The sequence below is a fragment of the Quercus robur genome, chromosome 4, assembly GCF_932294415.1.
Source record: "Quercus robur chromosome 4, dhQueRobu3.1, whole genome shotgun sequence".
Classification (NCBI taxonomy): domain Eukaryota; kingdom Viridiplantae; phylum Streptophyta; class Magnoliopsida; order Fagales; family Fagaceae; genus Quercus; species Quercus robur.
Window position 1 is genome coordinate 10,732,600 of NC_065537.1, and position 23,284 is coordinate 10,755,883.

Consider the following 23,284-nt stretch of genomic DNA (forward strand, 5'->3'; position numbering starts at 1 on the left):
TCAACACAGTAGCTGGTCAGTTTTTCAAAAACAGAAATACAACACACTAGCTGACTTGATGGCACGCAAGAGACCAAAAATCAACACAGTAGCTGGTCAGTTCAAAAACAGACTCCATGTCAGGTATTCTTTGCACGCCTGCACGCCCAAGACAAAACATAGACACGACCAAGACGCGGTCTGACTGAGTGAAAATCGAGTCTCTGAGACTCGATTTCACTTTAAGTAAATCGAGTCTCAGAGACTCGATTTCTACGTGTTCTCCACGTAGAAATCGAGTGTCTGACAATCGATTTCTACGTGGAGTACACGTGGAAATCGATTGTCAGACACTCGATTTCTGCGTGGAGTACACGTGGGCTTTTTCGCATAGAAACCCAGGTAAACCGAGCCTTAGAGGCTCGATTTAGAGGCCCTAAATCGACCCTCTAAGACTCGAGTTGTTACAATTACAAATTGTTTGCAAACGGGGCCAACTAACTGAATAGTTAGTTTTTAAATGCTAGTTTCCTACAATCTCCAGCAGCAAACAATGCGACTAAGCTATGAATATTGTCAATAATAGCTGAGATAGACCAATCTACGGACTGGTATTTGCCAGCAATTGAGTCGAAGCAAATTTTAGAGTCACCTTCTAAAATCACGTCTCCAGTTTTCAGAAATAGCTATAATATACATATTTACTCCTTGAAGGCGCATCATTTAGATATTGGTACCTCACTTCTCTGTGTGTATAATTTTTCATATTCTTGGTAATGGGTGTCTGAAATTTGGTCTAGATTTAAGAAGCAATCAAAATTTGACGCAATTTGTTTTTCCATTCATTTTTTTGGTATCAAGATTCTTTAACCTTAAAGAGGAATTGCTTTTGTAATTTTCATTGGGGACCATTTAGAATGTACCTTAGTGATATCAATTTTGGTCCTTTTGTGTGGTTTCACATCTGTGGTGAGGAATTTCATTGTATTATTCATTGGGAAAAATTATTTCAGGGAAAATAGTTGTAAAGACGTGCTTATGTGTGTGTATTCTAAAAAATGTACTTTTGCAGTTAGAAGTTTTAGCTCATCAGTATCTCTTACAGTTTTATATGAATTTTTATGCCTAAGGCACGTAACTGTCCGATGAAATTCCTGAAAGAGAAATAGTAACATGGAATTTGATGATTGCAGGTTATATATTGTGCTGTGGAACATGTTTATCTGTGGGTATGTATGGAATGGAGGGATGGCTTTTTAATACTATGCCTGATTGGAATGTTATTTCAACTAGACATCATTCCTTGCACCGATGATCAAAGCATTATCACCTATGCGCTGCAGAGAAAGATATTGACCATTCCATAACTTTGCATATCTTTACCCTTTTATTAGAATGCAAGAACCTTTTATTTTGGATAAGTTCACACAATTAGATCTTAATTTATTTAATCAAATTCCATTATTAATCCCTTTCTCAAAAAAATAATACCATTATTAATCCACTCTTAGGATTTTTTTTTTTTCTTTTTTGGGTTAATTACACTTTGAGCAGTTTAAAAATGCAGAAGTGAGGCCATGCTTGAAGGGAAGGCTGTCAATGCTTCTCAAGTTCTTAACTACTACAAGCACATGGTCATGATTTGTCAATAAGCATTCTTTAAAAAGTTGTAAACCCCCTGCTTGCAAGTGGACATGATTTCTTGATGGTTGAGAATGTCAAGTGCTGATTTCAGTGGAAGTTAGTACCAGAAGAGAGAGTTGCTGGTGAGGTGCAAGCTTTCTATGTAAAGATTGAATGGGGAACCGATCGAATTGCAATTGGATTTTATGGTTTGATGGCTTAGGAGAAATCCATAGTCCCTCTACAATTCGGGAAGACTTATCCTTCGTACTTATGAAAGGCAAGGTGGCTGCACCTGTACTCACCAGTAGCTCTGAGGATTGCAGCTTTTGTTGTGGAAAGCAAACACTAAGCTGGGAGATATAAGCTATTAAGAAATAAACATATTTACTCCTTCCAGGTACAACATTTAGAAATTGGTACCTCTCATCCTCTGTGTGTGTATTTATTCAATATGACTTTTAAATATCTGAACCCTAACCCTAGCTAATGCTTGTAGTGTTGCAGCAGAAGCAATCTTCTCAACTCCTAAAAATTCTTCTCAAATTACAAAATTTGGAGGTATGTTATACTTTTAGGTTGTACGTGTTCAATTTTTATTTTTATCTTTTTTTCTCCTTTTTATTATTCTAATTCTGCCACTTTGGTTTTTCATCTCAACAATTATACATATTGATTTACTTTAGCTTCCTACGAATGTGTGGAGTCATAAAGAAATTTGAGTTGTGATTTTTGGTGAGTGCTGCTTCAGATTTTGTATTTATATTGTTCATTAAAGTGGGTTTTGTGGGGGCATATATATGGTGTGGGATTTATATTCATGACAGTAGGTTTCAGAAATTAGGTCTAAGTTTGAAGAGGCAATCAAACATTCAAGCAATTTCCTTTTCTCTCTCTCTCTCTCTCTCTCTCTATATATATATATATATATATGAATATATACATAGACACACACACACACACATATATATATATATATTTATTTTTTTTTCTTTTTTTGGTTTAATTTTCTTTAACCATAAGAGGAATTGCTTTTGTATTTTTCTTTGTGAACTATTTTGAATGTGCTTTAGTAAGATAAATTTTGGTCTCACCACCAGATTATAATGATCTCATACATAATACTTTATACTATATAACCCCACCTCGTGTTGTTAGTCTTGCTTGTTTTTTGGTTATTTATGCTTCCATTTCATTTTTCTTTTTCTTTCATCCTTAGTTTGTTCATTGAAATCATAGTAACTAGTTATTAAGAAGATGGAGTTATTGTAAAACTGGTAATAGAGATCATATTTTCTTTACATGTTCCTTTGGTAATAGAAGAAATGAAAAGTTGGAATGATGATATCAATTAGACCGTAAACTCTTTGAAGGGTAAGAGTTTCAAGTAAATTGGCTTGGACTGCAACTATGTGCTTCATCTGGTTAGTCAGGAATGCAAAAAGTAGAGGCATTAGTCCATTCATTCATGGCAACTTGGCCAGCGTTAGATTCATATTAGCCTAATAGTTAAACTGATCCCAAATCTATTAAGAATCTTAGTCTATATTTTAGTGCTGGTGTATTTATACTGCTAAGTTGGTTGTAATTTCTCTCTATTGAATGAAAATTTTCTTCTGTCTCTTCACTTTTGTGGCTCCTTACTCCTTAGCAACGGTTATGTGGTTAGGAATTTCTTTTGTATTATTCCTTGTGAAAAATAGTTGTAAAGAAGTGCTTATATTTGTACATGTTCACCTATTGAATATATATATATATATATATTTATTTATTTATTTACGTGTTCAATTTTTTTGTGCCCAAGTAGAATGTCATTTCAACCAGAGATCTGGCCTTGTAGAGATGATCAAAGCATTGTCACCAATACACTGCAGATTAACAGGTATTTTATTAAGCAGTTATGGTATAAAATGTGATATAGTAGTTTTAGTAAAATCTGTACAACCAACCTTATTAATAATCTTGACCATTCCATCAAATTTGCATATTTTTACTCTTTCATTAGAATCCAAGAACCATTTAGTTTGGATAAGATCTCACAGTTAGATCTGAATTTATTGAACCAAATTCCATTATTAATTGGCTCTCTATTTGTGTGGGATGCTGATTTTTTTCTTCTATTATTGTTGTTATTGAAGCCACTCTTAGGGCTTTTTTTTTGCTAGTAACTCTATGGGAAATTCGGAAATGCAGCAGTGAGGGCGTGGTTGAAGGGAAGGCTGTCAATCGAGTTTGCAATAGGACACAATTTGTTGATTGTCAAGAATGGCAAGTGCTGATTTCAATGTAAGTAAATACTAAAAGAGAATGTTGCTGGTGAGGTTCAAGCTTTCTATGCAATGATTGAATGAGGAACCAAATTGCAATAGGCTGTTATGATTGGATGGCTTAGTTGAAATCCATAGTCCATTATCAGACAATTTGTGAAGCCTTGTCCTTTGTATTATGAAAGGTAAAGTAGCTGCACTTGTACTTAACAGTAGCTCTTAGGTTTGCAGCCTTTGTTATGGAAAGCAAATACCAAGCTGGGAGATACAAGCTATTAAGAAAGACATTGCTTAATGTACTGTGTTCGCAATTTTCTAAGCTCTCAGCTTGCTAATTCTTCAGTTTCCTGTTTGATGCACAGAGCCTGGTCTTCTTCTTAGGCAGCTTTTATGTTAAACATTGTATGTACTGAGGACAAGTTTCAAGCTCAACTGTTTTAAAAATATAGTTTAGGATGCTGTTGACTTACCACCATTTTGACTAACGGTGAAAATTTTTGTTGGAACTATACTTTCAGCCACCAAATAATCCTGGATTAAAGAATAATCTGGACAACATTGCACATTGTACTCAAAATCATAGCTTTAAGATATACCACTACGGCGAATGCTAAAGTATACTAGCTAGTAAGACCATCATTTTCTCTCTGTTTTGGAATTTTTCTTGATAGTGAGAGCACGGAAAATTTAGCTTTGATTTGTAGTTTATGTTCTCATTAAAAAACAAGAAGAAAGATTTTTAGTTCATCTAACTCAATTTCATTTCAAATTTTCAGCTGCTTTATGATTTATGGTTGGATGCAAAGTGGGCCAGTAATCCAGCATTAGATTGATTTATTGGATTCTTGCAAAGATGGCCACATTAGCCAAATTCTAGCATCAGGTAGTAAAACCTTGTCTTCATTTCTTATCGTTGTTAACTGTGAAGGTCAACAGAAATACAAAATTTAATCAGCAAGGAAGACACATTGACTAAATTACGCTATTTGGGAGGGACTTTGTTGCAGATATTGAATGAAATGAGGCAACCTTTTGTAAGAATACATCTTCCAACAGAAGTTATAATATTGAAAACAACACTAAAGAACCTGAATTTATATCTTACTGACATTCAATGTTTTTCTAAATAAACTCTAATTATAGGATAGACATGAAATTTAGATAGAAATGGGAAAGTATAAATTCATATTTCTGTTTGTTTGATTTGGATTTTAAGTTAATTTTAGTATGACAAGATGGTTCACCTGATTGTGTTTTTGTGGGAACAACCTTTCCTCTTATTATATGATCTTTAAGAAGTAAAAAATCATTGGCAATGATATATCTGGTATATTGCTTTGATGTATACCTTATTTGCTGATTGTTCAATCTTTCTTTTTCCTTTTCTTCTACATTTTATTTTTCTTTGTTTCTCTCTAATGTTCATTTTATGGTTTGCCCAATTTGAATCTCTAGTGAGCTTAAAGATTGAGGAAAGAAATTATTTAGGTCTGAGAGGGCAAACACCTAATCTTTCTTTTTCCTTTCTTTTCTCTTTTATCTTTCGAAACAGCAGCAAGTTAGAGATAAGTACTAGAAATTTGTGATAATTCTAATTTTTTTTTTTTTTTTTCATTTTCAAAGTTGTCTTTGGATTAGTGTATGCTATGGTACTTTCATTTCCATAAATGTCGCATAGCAGTATGGAACAAAAAACCGAGGTCTTAGTTGTCACTGAATTTTTATTTGCAAATTTTCAGGCAAGTTTTACATTGGATATGCGATCTAAAGGAGGCTAACCAGTTATTGTAGATATTCTAAACCATTGAAAACATGGAAATGGCGAAGCACTCCCACTCATTTTGCAAGTCTGGTAATTAAAAATATTTTTCTTATCGTCATTTCATAATGTGCCACTGCGTTATTTGTTCTGTATATTCTACTTTGGTCTTTGTAAATAGTATAGTGCCTCTACTCCCTTGATAACTGATTGGATCTTGAATTTTTCAACTGTCATCCGCAATTCCTATTAGAAGATTTCGGTAGCAAACACCATGATGCCAAAATCCTTTTGTGTCTTCTATGAATTTCCTGCCCGTCAGTTCTGAGGATCATAAACTACCTATCAAGCTTGACCTGGTTGCAAATTGTAATATCTATCCCTTTAAGCATGTATTAATGAGAAGGCGTATTAGGCTTACTATACAGCTTTGGATCGTGGTAATGATGGAACTTGCAGTTTTTGAAATCCTGACTCAGACTGTTCAATGGTGAAAATTCTTACTACTTGAGAGATGTATTATAATGTTGCTGCTTGAGAGATGTATTATGACTTTGATATTACAGTAGTGGATTTCAATGAATTTGTTCTCTCTTTTCAATACGAAGTAGATAAAATGAAGGTTTTTGAGGCTAGGCCTTGGTCTGTTAGAGTTGAAATTGAGGTATTCTTACTACTTTTAATGCTAATTTTTGTGTGCAGGGCATAACATGGGCTAGAAGTCAATCTTTTTATTTGTTTTAATTTTTTGCTTCCTCTAGGATCAAAATCATGGTCCAACTCCAAATATTGGCTCTTTCAATCAGTCATGCCAGCACCCCTAACCACAATAAAACTCATACCTCAACAAACCCACCAACAAAAAGAACACCGGGTGAACCTTTAATTCCAACCAAGTGTAAACAGTGTTTTTTTCCACCAACACGGGTCTGAAGAGCTGCACAAGCTTTGTAGAAGTAAACCCATCTGGTGAACCGGGCCAGAGGGAGTTGGGCCCAAATGGTGTTCGAAATATCTGGCTAACATAATATTAAGCTTGCCTCCTCTTGTTTCTCCTTTTTTTTTTTTTTTTTTTTTTTTTTTTGGGTGAGAATTGACATAGTATTAAGCTGATTCCATAAGGTGGAATTAATAATGGTTTGCCTTCCAAAATGTGTTGAGCAATAATAATAAAGCATTTATTCGGATTCTTGGCGTGGTGGTCTGTTTTGCATATTTTTCTTATAAATAATTTCTTTCCAATCAATAAAGCAGTAGAATTTTAACATGATACATCTCATATAAGTACAATTTGATCTATTAGACGGCTAATATTGTTCCCCTGTTTTAACCTGGCAACATCAAACTTTTCAATGCTGCGCTTGATACAAAGATGTTAAAATTATAGTTAAATGATTAATTTAATTATTTTTTAACAACTTAAACTCTTAGAAAAATCAGAAGAAAATTATTTTAAAACTAAATTGGACAAAAAATAAAAAATAGCTCTATAATTTAAAAATGTCACACATAAAATTTATAAATTAACTTTTAGGAAGACAATGGATTAATGAAAATACTACAAAATTGCAATAACAGTAAATGATTAGCACTTAAATTTATAAATTAAAGAATAATAATAATACTTTTTTTTTTTGAGAAGTAGAATAATAATAATACTTAGTACAATTTTTTATGCTAAATAGTTTTAAAAGACAAATTATTGTTATTATGCCATCTTTTGTTATTCCTAACATCTAAAAACTATATATCAATTTAGTTACTAAACAAGTTACAAGTGTAAGTGTGTAACAACATTCAAACACTTTATAACTGCGATTTGCAATATGTTTCGAAAAGTCTAAAAGTTTTTCAATGAGAACTCTTTATCACGGTAATTCAACAGCCAAAAACTCTAATTAGAACTCTGCTATGAATAATTTTTACTGCTGTGCTTGGACTAGGAAGCAACACAAATCTATCTATTTGGAATACCATATTAATTTCCGAAGTCCTTAACCCGTACGTAGCCCAAAAACTGAAGAGAAGCTCTCTTCTTCATGTCAATTTTTTTTTTCTTTTTTCTAATTTCCAAAACTTCTAATCTACCATTTCAACAGCTAAACGCCTAAACCAACATATTCACCCTATTTTGGGGAATAGTAAGTTGCCACTTTATATTTTGTAATAAAGGGTAATGTCTCCCTAATATTTTGTCTTCATATAAATTTTTTTGTTTGTTACTATTTTGAGACACAAATTTAGATATTTTATTTGTTAATATTTATAATTTTTTCTGAAACGCTAAAAGGCTATATGTATTGTTTGTTTTTTTCTAGACTAGTTTTAATAGACTAAAACAAAATATTTTTCTAAGTATTTCTCAAATCCAGGTATACTTTTCCTTGATAAGGCTTCACTATGCTACAACAATATATAGCTTATTGTTTTGCGTTAGGTGGTATTAGAGTAGTACAATTCATCCTCAAACTGATGGATAGACAGAGGTTATGAACAAAAATCTGAGGAATTTAATTCGTAATATTTGCTAGGATAAGCCAAAGCAATGGGAAAAAGCACTTGCACATGCTGAATTTGCCTACAACAATGTTGCCAACAGTTCTACTAGACGATGACCATTTTCAATTGTCTACTGAAAGGTTCCAAAGCATGCATTGGACTTGGTCAAATTGCCTAAAGTTCCAAGTTTGAGCACTTAACAAGCAATATGGCAGAACATGGTCTGTCAAAATATTGTCGAAAAACACAGTTGATATTGTGTTTATAAATCTTAGAAGGATATTTTTGAAAGAATAAGAAAATTCACATAAAATTCATAGGAATAAACTAAATATAAGAATCTCATATTTGTGGGCACCAAGATTCCTAAGAACCTGGATGCCAAAGGGTAATATGGATTCCCTATATGAAATGCTACCATATTTATTTTGATTACAATAAATAAAATTTTCATTTCTATATATAAAAAGTATCAATGCACGAATAGTGATTCTTTGGTTTGTTCAATTAGAACAGTAGCTATAGTAGCTATGGTGCTCTTTTTTTTCTTTTTTCTTTTTCGGTCATTGGTTTGTGTTTTTTTCTTCATTTAAATATTTATATGAGCTGTTATATATATTTTTATACTGACATAATAAATTTTACAATATTTTCACAATTATTGAGATGTCAATTTCTTATAAGTCGAAATAAAATAATAAAATATTAGATTGAGACCCACCACAACTGAAAATAAATGTTGTGTGAAAATGTTGTAACACTTGTTAGGTGAATGTGTAAAAATTATGGTACTTTTTTGTTCAATATGTATTGTTCATCACTTTTTTTTTTTTTTTTTTTCCAGTCATCAATTTGTGCTCTTTTTGTAAAAAAATAATTTTATGAGCTTACATATATATTGTTATACTAACACAACAAATTTCACAATATTTTTACAATTATTGAAGTGTTAATTTCTTATAAGTTAAAATAAAATAATAAAATCTGAGACTATGACCAATCACAATTGAAAATAAATGTTGTAAGGACACGATTATTTAACGGCCCAAGAATGACGTTGGGCTCGTACATAAAAGATCCCTCACAATATGATTTGTAGAGAGTGGGCTTAAAAAGCTTGCCTTTGGTCACGGAGCGATGGTCCGGGCCTGATTTTAGAGGGGCTCATGTAGAAAAAGGGTTCGGTTTGAACACCTAGGCCCTACAGCGTCGTAACCTGAAAGGGTGGACTCCTCGGACTTGGTCCGAGGAGCATCAGGTTCTTCCCCCTCTTCTCTCTTGGCTTTCGTTTCCTTTTATACTCGTATTTCTTCATCTCCTTTGGGTCCACGTGTAAGCTTTACCTTCGGGGAAGAGGACTTGTCCTATCCGCCCATACCTCAAGTGGTTGGGAGTAGACGTAAAGGTTGAATAGCATAGTCAAGAATAGGGGCCTGTCAGGCACAGAGCTCTCTACTACAGTATTGGCAGTCTTTTCACTTATCTTATCCGCGCATTAAATTCATCCTTGACAATAGGTCTCCTCAGATCAGGCCTTGGGCCTTGTTATAGAGTGGGCCTGGGCCATGAATTTTCTGGCCCATAATAGCCCCTCAAAATCCTGCTGCCCGACTTTTAGTTGGGGAAGAGGGTTTTGGTGACTTTGGGCCCACATCACGGCTCGTTCAAGTTCTGCACTCCACTCATACTTGTGTTTTTACATTCACATGGGAGACGTGCCAAGTCAAGAGTCATCCCTTCGTTCGCGAGTACTCTGAAGTTTCAACAATCGAAGCGCGCCTTCCCGAGGATCTTGAGATCCTACGGTTGTGGATGATGTGGGAAATTGAGCCAGAGCTGCCTTGTCTACAGCGCGTCTTGGGAATCTGCTCAAATTAAATTAAATGACACCCCTTTACACTTTATATAAGTAAGACAAGTGGTTGCTCTCCTGGCATATAAACCCTTCTGCTCTCTTCAGAATTATAACCCTTTGTCCATACCCAGTACCCTCCTCCGGTGTCATCCTCCCTTTGCGCCATATGTTTGAGGCTTGGGTGGAGATGGAGGAACTTCACCCGCCACAGAGGCACCGGACCCTTCCAAGACGTAAAGTGATGTGGTCTGGGCAGGGGAGGCACAGATTTAAGGTGTCCTCCCGCTTAGACATGGGGGGGACGGTACCCTCCCCTCTTTTAGTCAAAATCCGAAGCAGGTTCTGGTCACGCTAGATTTTTGGTGTGTTAGAAGAAAGATTTTCCGCCATCAGCGCTGTCTGCCTTGTCGCAGGCAAATTTTGGTGTAGGCTCCTCAACTTCCGGTTCCCGGCACCTTCTCTTCAACGGTGTGGGCCTCAAGTTGGGTTCCCTGCACCTTTTTTTCAGCTGCGCTAGCCTGAAGCTGGGCGCTCTCTGCACCTTTTCTTCAATGGTGCAGGCCCCGCGTTGGGTTCTTTTGCTGCCTGAGTTATGGGCATGTAAAAGTGTTAAGGAAGAACAAAGTCTTGAAGCACAAAGTCTTGAAGCAGCAGCCAACCTCTCCTCGGCTTTATCTTATTCTCTTGTATCTTTCTTTTCGATTATGTAGTTAGCTTTAGTATAAGCTGATTCCAGCTTTTCATTGTACACTGTACTATTTCTTTGTTTTAATAAAAGGGAAATTTATTTACTTGCTTGGAATATTTTTCTTTTTTGCAACACTACTTTGTGAATGGGTGTGCTCCATGTGTGTTTTTCTTCAATGATACTTAGAGCAGGAGACCTTGAAACATAATCCAACTAATTTGAATTTACCGACATTACCAGGCATAATAACGACAATTAACAATAAATTAAACTTAGGAAACTAACCGAGATAACAGCCGAATATTCTGTAATAAGTGCGAGGAGACCATCCGAGAACGATAAACTCTAAGTAATTCATCCGAGGGGGTGACCAAGCAGTAAGGGACTCCGATTGTGTTTTTGGTAACATATTGCTCTATATTACACCAATCGCTTTGGTACTGAGGATCCGAGAGCAGACTTGAGAGTCCATGCAGTTTAGGAATTAACCCAATTGTTAATGGAGAGTTCTTCTCGGATAGATTCTAAGGTCCATGTAATGTAGTTTTTCTTTTAAGTAGTTGGTTTCCCCATAGGCTTGAGTCCGAGGACCATGCAAGGCCTTGATTCTGTCTAAAACTTGTGTTTTTTCTTTTGAGTACTTGGTTTTCCCGTAGGCTTGAGTCCGAGGACCATGCAAGGCCTTGGTTCTGTCCAAAACTTGTGGTTTTTCTTTTGAGTTCTTGGTTTCCCCATAGGCTTGAGTCCGAGGACCATGCAAGGCCTTGGTTCTGTCCAAAACTTGTGCTTTTTCTTTTGAGTTCTTGGTTTCCCCATAGGCTTGAATCCGAGGACCATGCAAGGCCTTGGTTCTGTCCAAAACTTGTGCTTTTTCTTTTGAGTTCTTGGTTTCCCCATAGGCTTGAGTCCGAGGACCATGCAAGGCCTTGGTTCTGTCCAAAACTTGTGCTTTTTCTTTTGAGTTCTTGGTTTTCCCATAGGCTTGAGTCCGAGGACGATGCAAGGCCTTGGTTCTGTCCAAAACTTGTGCTTTTTCTTTTGAGTACTTGGTTTCCCCGTAGGCTTGAGTCCGAGGACCATGCAAGGCCTTGGTTCTGTCCAAAACTTGTGCTTTTTCTTTTGAGTTCTTGGTTTCCCCATAGGCTTGAGTTCGAGGACCATGCAAGGCCTTGGTTCTGTCCAAAACTTGTGGTTTTTCTTTTGAGTTCTTGGTTTCCCCATAGGCTTGAGTCCGAGGACCATGCAAGGCCTTGGTTCTCTCCAAAACTTGTGGTTTTTCTTTTGAGTTCTTGGTTTCCCCATAGGCTTGAGTCCGAGGACCATGCAATGCCTTGGTTCTGTCTAAAACTTGTGCTTTTTCTTTTGAGTTCTTGGTTTCCCCATAGGCTTAAGTCCGAGGACCATGCAAGGCCTTGGTTCTGTCTAAAACTTGTGCTTTTTCTTTTGAGTTCTTGGTTTCCCCATAGGCTTGAGTCCGAGGACGATGCAAGGCCTTGGTTCTGTCCAAAACTTGTGCTTTTTCTTTTGAGTACTTTTTTGTACTTATTTGCTTTTTCGAAGGTCAGCCCCTTGACCATGGCGGGGAGAGTTGGCTTGAGGCCGGAAGCCCCTAGAGCTGCCCGCAGCGTTGGCACTGCAGGACGTAGCCCCTGGCAGAAGTTTATGTCGGAGCAACAACTGCATGTCGCCGGAGATGGAGGAAAATCCGCGAATCTCTGCTTGCTAGAAAGTTGACTCAAACGCCACCTGCGTCAACGCGCAAGCCTTTTCCCACAGACGGCGCCAATTGTAAGGACACGATTATTTAACGGCCCAAGAATGACGTTGGGCTCGTACATAAAAGATCCTTCACAATATGATTTGTAGAGAGTGGGCTTAAAAAGCTTGCCTTTGGTCACGGAGCGATGGTCCGGGCCTGATTTTAGGGGGGCTTATGTAGAAAAAGGGTTCAGTTTGAACACCTAGGCCCTACAGCGTCATAACCTGAGGGGGTGAACTCCTCGGACTTGGTCCGAGGAGCATCAGGTTCTTCCCCCTCTTCTCTCTTGGCTTTCGTTTCCTTTTATACTCGTATTTCTTCCTCTCCTTTGGGTCCACGTGTAAGCTTTACCTTCGGGGAAAAGGACTTGTCCTATCCACCCATACCTCAAGTGGTTAGGAGTAGACGTAAATGTTGAATAGCATGGTCAAGAATAGGGGCCTGTCAGGCACAGAGCTCTCTACTACAGTATTGGCAGTCTTTTCACTTATCTTATCCGCGCATTAAATTCATCCTTGACAATAGGTCTCCTCAGATCAGGCCCTGGGCCTTGTTATAGAGCGGGCCTGGGCCATGAATTTTCTGGCCCACAAATGTTTTTCGAAAATGTTGTAACACTTGTTGTTATCACAACATTTTCATAATTTTTGAAATCTCGGTTTCATATAGATCAAATAAAAAAAATACTAAGTCCACAACATTTTTACATTAATTTCACAACAAATCATAAGTAAGTTACTATTAATGGATAAAAAAGTGATATTAGTTGTGGGTACATTTTAAAATCAATAACTATTTGCCAATTAGAATTTGTTATGAAAATATTATGGAGATAGGATATCTATAAAATAAATAATAATATATCAGATCGAAACTTACCACGACTGAAAATAAAGGTATTGTGAAAATATTGTAACATTTTATTGTGTTCTTAAACTTATTTATTGGTTTAGTCAAATTTGGTAAGCAAAAATTCACTGTTTCATGTGAATTTTTTTTTTTTTTTTTTTGGTTTTTTGTTTGTTGTTTTTTATTTAATGCATAGTTTAAAGTGGTTGTTCCAATTAAAAATCAATAACAATTTACCGCTTAGGATTTATTATGAAAATGTTGTAGATGTAGCATTATTCTAAAATAAAATTATAAAATATCATATCAAGGCCCACCATAGCTAAAATAAAGGTATTGAAAAAATATCATGACATTTATTGTGTTCTTGACTTTTTCCTTTTTAGCCAATTTGTTGAGAAAATCAATGACAATTTATTGTAATCAAAATAAATTTAAATTTATTTTGATTACAATAAATAAAATTTCCATTTCAATTTATAAAAAGCGCCAATGCACAAATAGTGATTCTTTGGTTTGTTCAATTGGCACGGTAGCTACAGTAGCTATGGTGAATTTTTTTTTGGTCATCGCTTTGTACTTTTTTCTTCTTTTAAATATTTATATGAGCTGTTATATATATTGTTATAATGATTCAATAAATTTCACAATATTTTCACAATTATTGAGATATCAATTTCTTATAGGTCGAAATAAAATAATAAAATATTAGACCGTGAAAATAAATAGTGTGAAAATGTTGTAACACCTGTTAGGTGAATGTGTAAAAGTTATGGCAAATCAATATGTACTGTTCATCACTTCATTGGTGTGCTTTTTTTTCTTTTTTTTTTTAGTCATCAGTTTGTGCTCTTTTTAAAAAAAAAAAAAAATTATATGAGCTTGCATATATATTGTTATACTGACACAACAAATTTCACAATATTTTCATAATTATTAAGATGTCAATTTCTTATAAGTTGAAATAATTAAAAAAATAAAATATGAGACTGTGACCAACCACAACTGAAAATAAATGTTTTATGAAAATGTTGTAACACTTGTTGTTATCACAATATTTTCTCAATTGTTGAGATCTTAGTTTCTTATAGATCAAATAAAAAAAAAATGCTAAGTCCACATCATTTTTGCATTAATTTCATAACAAATCATAGGTAAGTTACTATTGATGGATAAAAAAGTGATATTAGTTGTGGGTTCATTTTAAAATCAATAATTTCTTGTCAACTAGAATTTGTTATGAAAATATTATAGAGATTACATTTCTATAAAATAAATAATAATATATCAGGCCGAAACTTGCCATGGTTGAAAATAAAGGTATTATGAAAATACTGTGACATTTTGTGGTGTTGTTAAACTTCTTTTTTTGTTTAGTCATATTTGGTAAGTAAAAATTCGCTGTCTCATTCACAATTTTCTTTTGTTGGTTTTTTGTTTGTTGTTTTTTATTAAATGCATATTTTAAAGTGGTTGTCCCTATTAAAAATCAATAACAATTTACCACCTAAGATTTGTTGTGACAATGTTGTGGATGTAGCATTATTCTAAAATAAAATTATAAAATATCATATCAGGGCCCTCCATAGCTAAAATAAAGGTATTGAGAAAATATTGTGACATTTATTGTGTTCTTGACTTTTCTTTTTCAGCCAATTGGTTGAGCTGAAATTCATAGTTTTGTGGACAATTTTCTTGGGCTAACTTTTTTTTTTTTTGAACACATTGTTTAAATTTAAAAACACATAGTTTTACTAACAAAAAAATATCATGGAAAAAAATACTTTTCTCCTTTATGTTTGGGATAGTTTCATCTCTCAACTTTAAAATTGAATAATTTCCTTCTTTATATTTTGTACACAATTTTATAGTTCCTATTGTTACTCTCTTAGTTAAACACTAACAAAATCCTATGATTCATAGAATATTTCATTTTGCAATATCTAAAATTCTTTATTAAATTTTAATATCTCAAAAATTTTCATTGTGTATTTTGAGTTTTACGTGTTAGTCATACTTAGAAAGTAAAGATGGTAATGTATGGTATTCTATTTGTTACCTAGCGAACACTAATTTAGTAGTGGTTTAAATCTTCTAAATTTATAATTTTATTTAATTGAAACTTCAATGACGTATGTCTTTTATTATTTTGGTTTTTATTTTTTATTTTCTTTATTAAAAATTAAGTAAACTAAGCATCGTAGTTAGGCTCATAAATTAAAATGATAAAAAGGAAGTATGAATAACAAAATATTCATTGTAAATGGTTGTAGGTATTTAATTTGCTGAAGAGTTTCAATTGTAACATATATCATCATTTATTGCGAAAATTTGAATGTTGTGACAATGTTTTATCAAAACTTAGTTGTTAATTGTTGGAAGATGATAACATTTATATCATTTTTAGTAGATTTTTTTTTTTTTTTTGGTGAGTATATATTGTCTTTAATAAATAGGTTCTATGAAATGAAAAAGTATTTTGTATCAAATGATACTACGTCATCCGTATCAAAATCCAATAAACAAGAGACATGTGTGCAAAAATAACTATTTATTAACACATGTATTTCAATTGTTAGTGGGTTATTTTTTTTTGCTGACATGTCTTACATTTATTGGATTTTGATAATGCTAACATGGTATTATTTGATACCAAATATCTTTTCCTAAGAAATTATCATACTAAATAGATAATTATATGTTAAATAGCTATTTTAAATTTAAATACATGGTTTAATACTCCAAAAAAAAAAAAATTCTATCTAAATTTCCTCAACAGAAAATTTAAACAAATATTTCCATTGCCAAAGTTTCTGTACATTGATCCATGCATATCTCACAATTTTTTTGGACTTAGAAATCATAGAAATTGGATACATCACACAAGGTTGATTACCCAACTACCAATTTTGTAAGTGGCGATTTTGTATTGATTCTTCTCTCTATATCTCTCTTGAGTTGTAAATGAGTCAAGCCTAATTAATTTAAATTAGAATTGTTCATCTAATTTTATTTTGAATGCAAATTAATTTTTGAATTCATCAACAAATTAATTTTATGTTCAACCTCTTTTTTTTTTTGTTGAACAAATTTGAGCTTGTTCACATCTTTAAAGATTCTTATCTCATCACAAATCAATGATAATTAATAATTAAAGGTTAAAAGGTTATTTCTATCATTATAATTTGCATGAATCTCGATTTTCACCTCTAAACTTTAAATATATATATATATTTGTCCTTAGATCTATTGAAAATGTAATACTTTTTATCCTTATACTTTAAAAATATAATTTTTTCATCCCTAAAAATCTTGAAAATTTTTTAAACCTTTTTTTAAAAAAAAAAGCAGTATAATGCTCTCAATGGTATATGAATGAAAAACAATTTTTTTAAATGTTTAGGATCTTCATACAAACTTTAGTGATGAAAATAATATTTTATCCATAATTAAAAAATAGTTAAATTACATAATTTGAGTTAATTAGATAGAATTATTTATATTTATGAACTTATAAATATTAAATTCACCAAACTTATATTTTTAAAAATCATATATAATCACTAAAAATAAACAATTTATGTCATCAATAAATTATAAATAATAATTTGATATTTTATAAACTCATTTTTCAAACTTATACCATGACTTTTGAGCGGAGTTTGTGGTTTGCTTTTGTGTTAAAACCTCTTTTCTCTATCCCTTTTGTGTGTGTGTGTGTTTGTTTCTAGTGTGTGTGTGTGTGTGTATATATATATATCAAGTCTTATGCTAACAAACTTATTCATAAATACATTATTATGTTTGAGTTTTAACCTTGAGATTATCTCATATTAGTAAATAAATGAACATAAGCCTGTTGAGAAATAGTTTGGTTTATTTATATATAGTCCCATAAATAAGAAAAGATCATTCTAATATCAGAACAAGATTCTCTCAATTTCACTTTTTTATACTTAAAATCAAAACTTCCATTTAAAGATAACAAATAATAATGAAAAAAGTGAAATGAAATATCTAACAAATTCAATTTATATGTGAATTATTTACCTTGAAGCACAACTTTTCTCTTTCTTAAAAGACAGCAGTAGCACATTATACATGAAAAAGTTACAAGAGCAATGACAATTACAGTACCAATCCATATCCACTTGCTTTTTCCTACGGGTCATAAACAGCTTTGGTTAGTAATCATTTTAAAAATTCTCTCTAAAAAAAATTGTATATTATTGCATATCGGCAGTGTTCAAATAGAATAGTTAAGTTTGAGTAGGAACCGCTTACAATTAACTTGTTTGATACAGTTTGGAGAATTTGTATCGTTCATGTAGGACAAAAAACTAGTAAACATACCACTCTGAGAAGCCTTTGGCGTTATATTATTGGGATTCGTTGAATTTGAAAGCACTGGCGTTGTATTATTGGGATTCGCTAAATTTGAAGTTTCTGGCGTTATGATATAGAGACGTTCTGATCCTGTTGAATCTTCAGGAATGAAATTTGTCATATTTGTCCAAAATTTGCACCCTGTTGCATTTTCATATGGATAATAAAAAGCCACACAGCTACAGTTATTCCAGCAACTAACTTTACAGTCATTGATGGCAAGATTTGTGTCTGGAATACTATAATAGCGGGGATGAAAAAGATTGTCTACATCATTGAAACGACCACTTTTAAAATCAACTTTGTCACCAATATGCCTACAGTCTGACTGAAGATTTGCGACGTGAGTTGAACCCAGAACCCCACAAAAGTAAGTTACGGAAGATCTTCGATAATTGGGTTGGTTCGAATCAAAGTTTTGCTAGGTTGATGCAGTCCAAGATTGCAGATGTTGACTCAAGACTAAAAAGAATTGTGACAGAAAAGAATGATTTGGGTTTGAGAGGAAGCACTGGGGGAAGGATTGGAACCGAAAGATCAAGGGTGCCCACTACTCTGGTGAACAAAGACCATACTTCTGGCAGGGATGAGGACAAAATGACTATCATCAAGTTATTGATGAGTAGTGAATTAGTGATGCTAAACTCTCTGTGATTCCCATAGTTGGTATGGGAGGTTTGGGTAAGACAACTCTTGCCCAACTAATGTACAATGATGATGATGTCAACAGTTATTTAGATTTGAAAGCATGGGTTTGTGTTTCTGAAGAGTTTCACATTGTAAGGTTGACAAAAGTAATTCTACAATCTATCACTTTTGAGCACTGTGATGATATTGATTTAAACTTAATACAAGTCAAATTGCTGTCGAGCATGGCAAGTGCTAATTTCAATGGAAGTAAATACTAAAAGAGAATGTTGCTGGTGAGGTTCTGGCTTTCTATGCAATGATTGAATGAGGAACCAAATTGCAATAGGCTGTTATGGTGGGATGGCTTAGTTGAAGTCCATAGTCCTTTATCAGAAAATTTGCGAAGGCATGTCCTTTGTATTAAGAAAGGCGAAGTGGCTACACTTGTACTTAACAGTAGCAGGTTTGCAGTCTTTGTTACGAAAAGCAAATACCAAGCTGGGAGATACAAGCTGTTAAGAAAGACTTTGCTTAATGTAGTATGTTCGCGATTTTCCAAGCTCTCAGCTTGCTAACTCTTTAGTTTCCTGTTTGATGCACATAGCCTGGTCTTCTTCTTATGCAACCTTTATGTTAAACTTCGTATGTACTGATGACAATTTTCAAGCTTGACAGTTTAAGAGATATAGTTCAGGATGCTGTTGACTTATCACCATTTTGACTAACGGGTTGAAAATTGTTGTTGACACTTTACTTTCAGCCATCAATGAATCCTGGCATAAAGAACAATCTGGACAGTATTGCACATTGTGCTCGAAATCATAGCTTTAAGATATACCACTATGGTGAATACTAAAGTATACTAGCTAGTAAGACCATCATTTTGTCTCTTTTGGAATTTTTCTTGATAGTGAGAGCACAGAAATTTTGGCTTTGATTTGTAGTTTATCTTTTCATTTAAAAAAGAAATAAAAAGAAATATCTGTACTTTAACTCAATTTCATTTCAAATTTTCAGATGCTTTATGATTGAAGGTTGGATGCAAATTGGGCCAGTGATCCAGCATTGGATTGACTTATTGGATTCTTTCAAAGATGGTCACATTAGCTAAATTCTGGCATCAGGTAGTAAAAACTTTTGTCTTGGTTTCTTATCTTTGTTACGTGTGAAGGTCAACTGAAATACAAAAGCTAATAAGGAAGACACGTTGACTGACTTATGCTATTTAGGAGGGACTTTGTTGCAAATATTGAATGAAACGAAACAGCCTTTTGTAAGAATACATCTTCCAACAGAAGGTATAATATTGAAAACGGCACTCTAGAACCTGAATTTATATCTTGCTAGCATTCAATGTGTTTCAAAACAAACACTAATTATAGGATAGACATGAAATTTAGATAGAAATGGGAAACTATAAACTCATATTTCTGTTTGTTTGATCTGGATTTAAGTTAATTTTAGTATGACAAGATGGTTCACCTGATTGTGTTTCAGTGGGAACAACCTTTAATTTTAGTAAAAATTCATTGCTGATGATAGATCCGGTATATTGCTTTGAAGTATACCTTATTAGCTGATTGTTCATTCTTTCTTTTTCCTTTTCTTCTCCATTTTGTTTTTCCATGTTTCTCTCTACTGTCCGTTTTATGGTTTGCTGAGCTTAAAAATTGAGGAAAGAAAATATTCAGGTCTGAGAGAGCAAACACCTAATCGAATTTTCATTTGTGTTCATGTAAATAAATATATCAGTGCTCCTTTCTCTGATCTTTTTTATCTTTCAAAACAGACGCAAGTTAGAGAAAGTACTAGAAATTTGTGATGAATTCTTTCATTTTCGAAGTTGTCTTAAGATTAGTGTATGCTAAGGTACCTTCATTTCCATTAATATAGAACAAAAAAACCAAGGTGTTGGTTGTCACTGAATTTTTATTTGTAAATTTTCAGGCAAATTTTACATTGGTTTTGTTATCTATGGGAGGCTAACCAGTTATTGTAGATATTCTAAACCATTGAAAACATGGAAATGGCGAGCACTTCCACTCATTTTGCAAGTCTGGTAATTACAAATATATTTTCTTACCTTCATTTCATTATGTGCCACTGCTTTATTTGTTCTGTATATTCTACTTTGGTCTTCGAAGATAGTATAGTGCCTCCGCTCCCTTGATGACTGATCGGATCTTGAATTTCTCAACAGGCATCTGCAATTCCTATAAGAAGCTTTTGGAAGCAAACACCATAATGCCAAAATCCTTTGTGTCTTTGAGGAAGGTTTCTGTCTTTGAGAACCTTGGTCTGTTCAAGGTCATTTGTTGATCATCAAAGAATGCAACTAACAGTGCATGAAATTGATTTCGACTCTACTGAGGTCTGGATCCAAATCCATGGCTTGCCTTTGGACGAGGTGTAGAAGTGGGTATGGACTCTGAAGTTTCCATGATTTGTACAGAAGCTTATGAGTCCTTTTGTGGCTTCAAATAGGCAATGGGGATTTTCCGAAAGGAGTCTATCGGAATGGCGATCCCCATCACGAATAACTACCGAAGATGGGGCGGCACAGTCACAAAGTGTGAAATTGGCGGGAAAGAAACCTGAAGATAAATGGGCCGAGAACTGAATATAAGTGATGGATTGAGCCTGCTTCAAAAAAACCTTTAAATTTGGCCCAACCAAAGCTTATGGTAGCCCTCAACAGCTTCGGGGAATCGGGGCCTTATTTTAACATATGGTAGACAATTATGTATTTCTATATACTACCATTATACCTTGTGTAATATATTAGAAGAGATTGTACTATTTGACTTATAAAAAATAAAAAAACAAGTCTTTATACCTTGTATAAAATATTAATTGGCTTTTGAAAGTTCTAAAATTCTCTGGACATAATTATAAAGCTGATTTGGCTAGTTGCAATTATTTCTCTAATAGCAAGTGTTGATTTAATCATACTGTTTAGAAGATCTGTTATATAATTTTGTTGTATAGAGATATTAACCAGTGGTCGCTGTTATTTTGTTGTGGTAGCCCTCAACTTGGTAATATTTATTTAGTTTTCCAGTAACTGTGTATGACATTTCAGTCTGATTTTTAGGGACTGGCCTCTTGTTGTTGCTTCTTTTGAGAAAGATATAGCACTCAATGTATTTACTTTCACATTAATGATTATAGGGCTTGCTCTTCAGTCTTTTTTTTTTTTTTTTTGGAAGGGACTTGCTCTTCTGTCTTTGTATAAGGTTTCAAACTCTTTTGCTACTTCAATTTGAATAGGTGTAGGAAAATGGAGCCTATCAGCAACTTTTTTCTCTCACCTAGGACCATGCCTCTACCATCTATGGTTAATTATCAATGAACTACATAATATTAATATGTTGCACCTTGGGGTGCTAGTCTTTGGTATTGAGCTCTCCACACAACGATCTTTAATTATTTTTTTTATTATAAAAACTATTTTAAAAGATTCCCCAAAAAACCCAAAAAAGTCAAGTTTGGGAATATATTCATTGATAAAAATTCGGGTAGAAATCAAGTATAGGCGCTTAACGGGTATCAAGATTCAGGTATACATGGCTAAAAGTTTTAGGTCGGGTTCAAGTATTCCCATGGCAAATGGTCAAGTTGGGTTGAGTTCTATGGAGCACAAAAAGTATATATTTTGAGTTTACACACTTCAGATGTAAAGTTTACTAATCATATGAACTTTTGGACATTTCTTTTACTTTTCTTTGTTTTGTGCTAGTTAGACTTAGCGTTAGTAACTTAGTCATAGTATTTAATTTTACTACTTTGTATTTAACTTAGTATTAGACTTTTAGTAGTGTAGACGTATAGTTGTAAATGCTTTTCCTTTTTGTATTTTTTTTTTCTTTTAATTAACTTATTTTTAAATAAATGGAGGAGTGGCCCCTGCCATTGGCAGTTATTAAATGGCTAGGTAGTGTCAGTACAGTGCTTTGTTTTTTTATGTCTATGCACCTAGCACTTTGTCATGTAGGGGGAAAACGGTTTAAAAAACAGGTTGAGTCGGGTTAGGTTGACCTGCAAAAAAAAAACAAGCAAGCCACGGGTTGGCCCTTTTTTATACGAGGCAAAAAACTTGAGCTCGGGTCGGGTCAGCAAATTTCTGCCTGTTTTGCCATGTCTAATCAAAACTTTGTCCATGGCCAACCTTGACTGTACAAAGCTCTTGAATCCTTTTGGGTTTAGATTTTAACTATTTGGAAAGTGGCTTCCAACAATGGGAATTTCAATAGTGTCATTTGCTATCACAAGGAACCATGGAAGATAAGGCAAAAATGGTCTTGCAGTACTAGGAAAGATGGGGCTGTAGAGCAAGAAACAATGGTCGTTGTTACAACTTACAAGTGAGAAGATTCAACAAGAAAGAAACCTGGAGAGAAATGGGCCAAGAACAAGGGAAAGGACCAACTATAAGTAGTGGATCAAGCTTTCTTGAAAGAACTTTTAAGTTTGGCCCAACAAAACTTTTGGAAGCTTTCATTAGTTTTGTATCAGAAAATAACTTTTTTTTTTTCAGAAGAGAGTCAGATGATAACTTGATTAAAGTTATTTTAGATGTTAATGAATAATATCAATCATGTGCGATGTGTCCCAATCCAACAAAAAACATTTGGGTTTTTAATGGACTTATGAGCATTGTGCAATGTTTTTCTGGATTTTCGTACTAGAGTATATTTAGTCCTCATAAGGTCTCTGAGAGGTTCAATAAGAGAACCTAAATCCTTCTCTCTCTCCCTATATATTTTCTCAGCAACCAAACATGACTAATGCTAATTTTTGTGTGCAGGGCATAACATGGGCTAGAAGTCATTTTTTTACTTGGTCCAACTCCAAATATTGGATATTGGGCTTTTGCTTAATTGCCAAGGGGTTTGGTCATGTCCCTCATATTTTGTCTTTCAATCAGTCATGCCAATATCCCTAACCCCAATAAAACTCATACACATACATACCTCAACAAACTCACCAA

The 23,284-nt window shown here is 33.8% G+C and overlaps 1 long non-coding RNA gene across 9 annotated transcripts; it reads left to right on the top strand.

Moving 5' to 3' along the window:
* Positions 1–516: 516 nt before the first annotated feature.
* Positions 517–20,988, top strand: LOC126720558 (uncharacterized). 9 transcript variants are annotated; one of them, XR_007653504.1, is made up of 10 exons: positions 517–712; positions 1,173–1,208; positions 1,534–2,002; positions 2,102–2,163; positions 3,410–3,484; positions 3,741–4,271; positions 4,388–4,496; positions 4,646–4,752; positions 5,609–5,721; positions 20,495–20,988. It is a non-coding gene; the product is annotated as an uncharacterized LOC126720558 (long non-coding RNA). The 9 variants fall into 9 exon arrangements; XR_007653501.1 differs by lacking the exon at positions 20,495–20,988 and adding an exon at positions 5,882–6,263 and having other exon boundaries at positions 4,646–4,903; XR_007653503.1 differs by lacking the exon at positions 20,495–20,988 and adding an exon at positions 5,885–6,263 and having other exon boundaries at positions 4,646–4,903.
* The last annotated feature ends 2,296 nt before the right edge of the window (positions 20,989–23,284 follow it).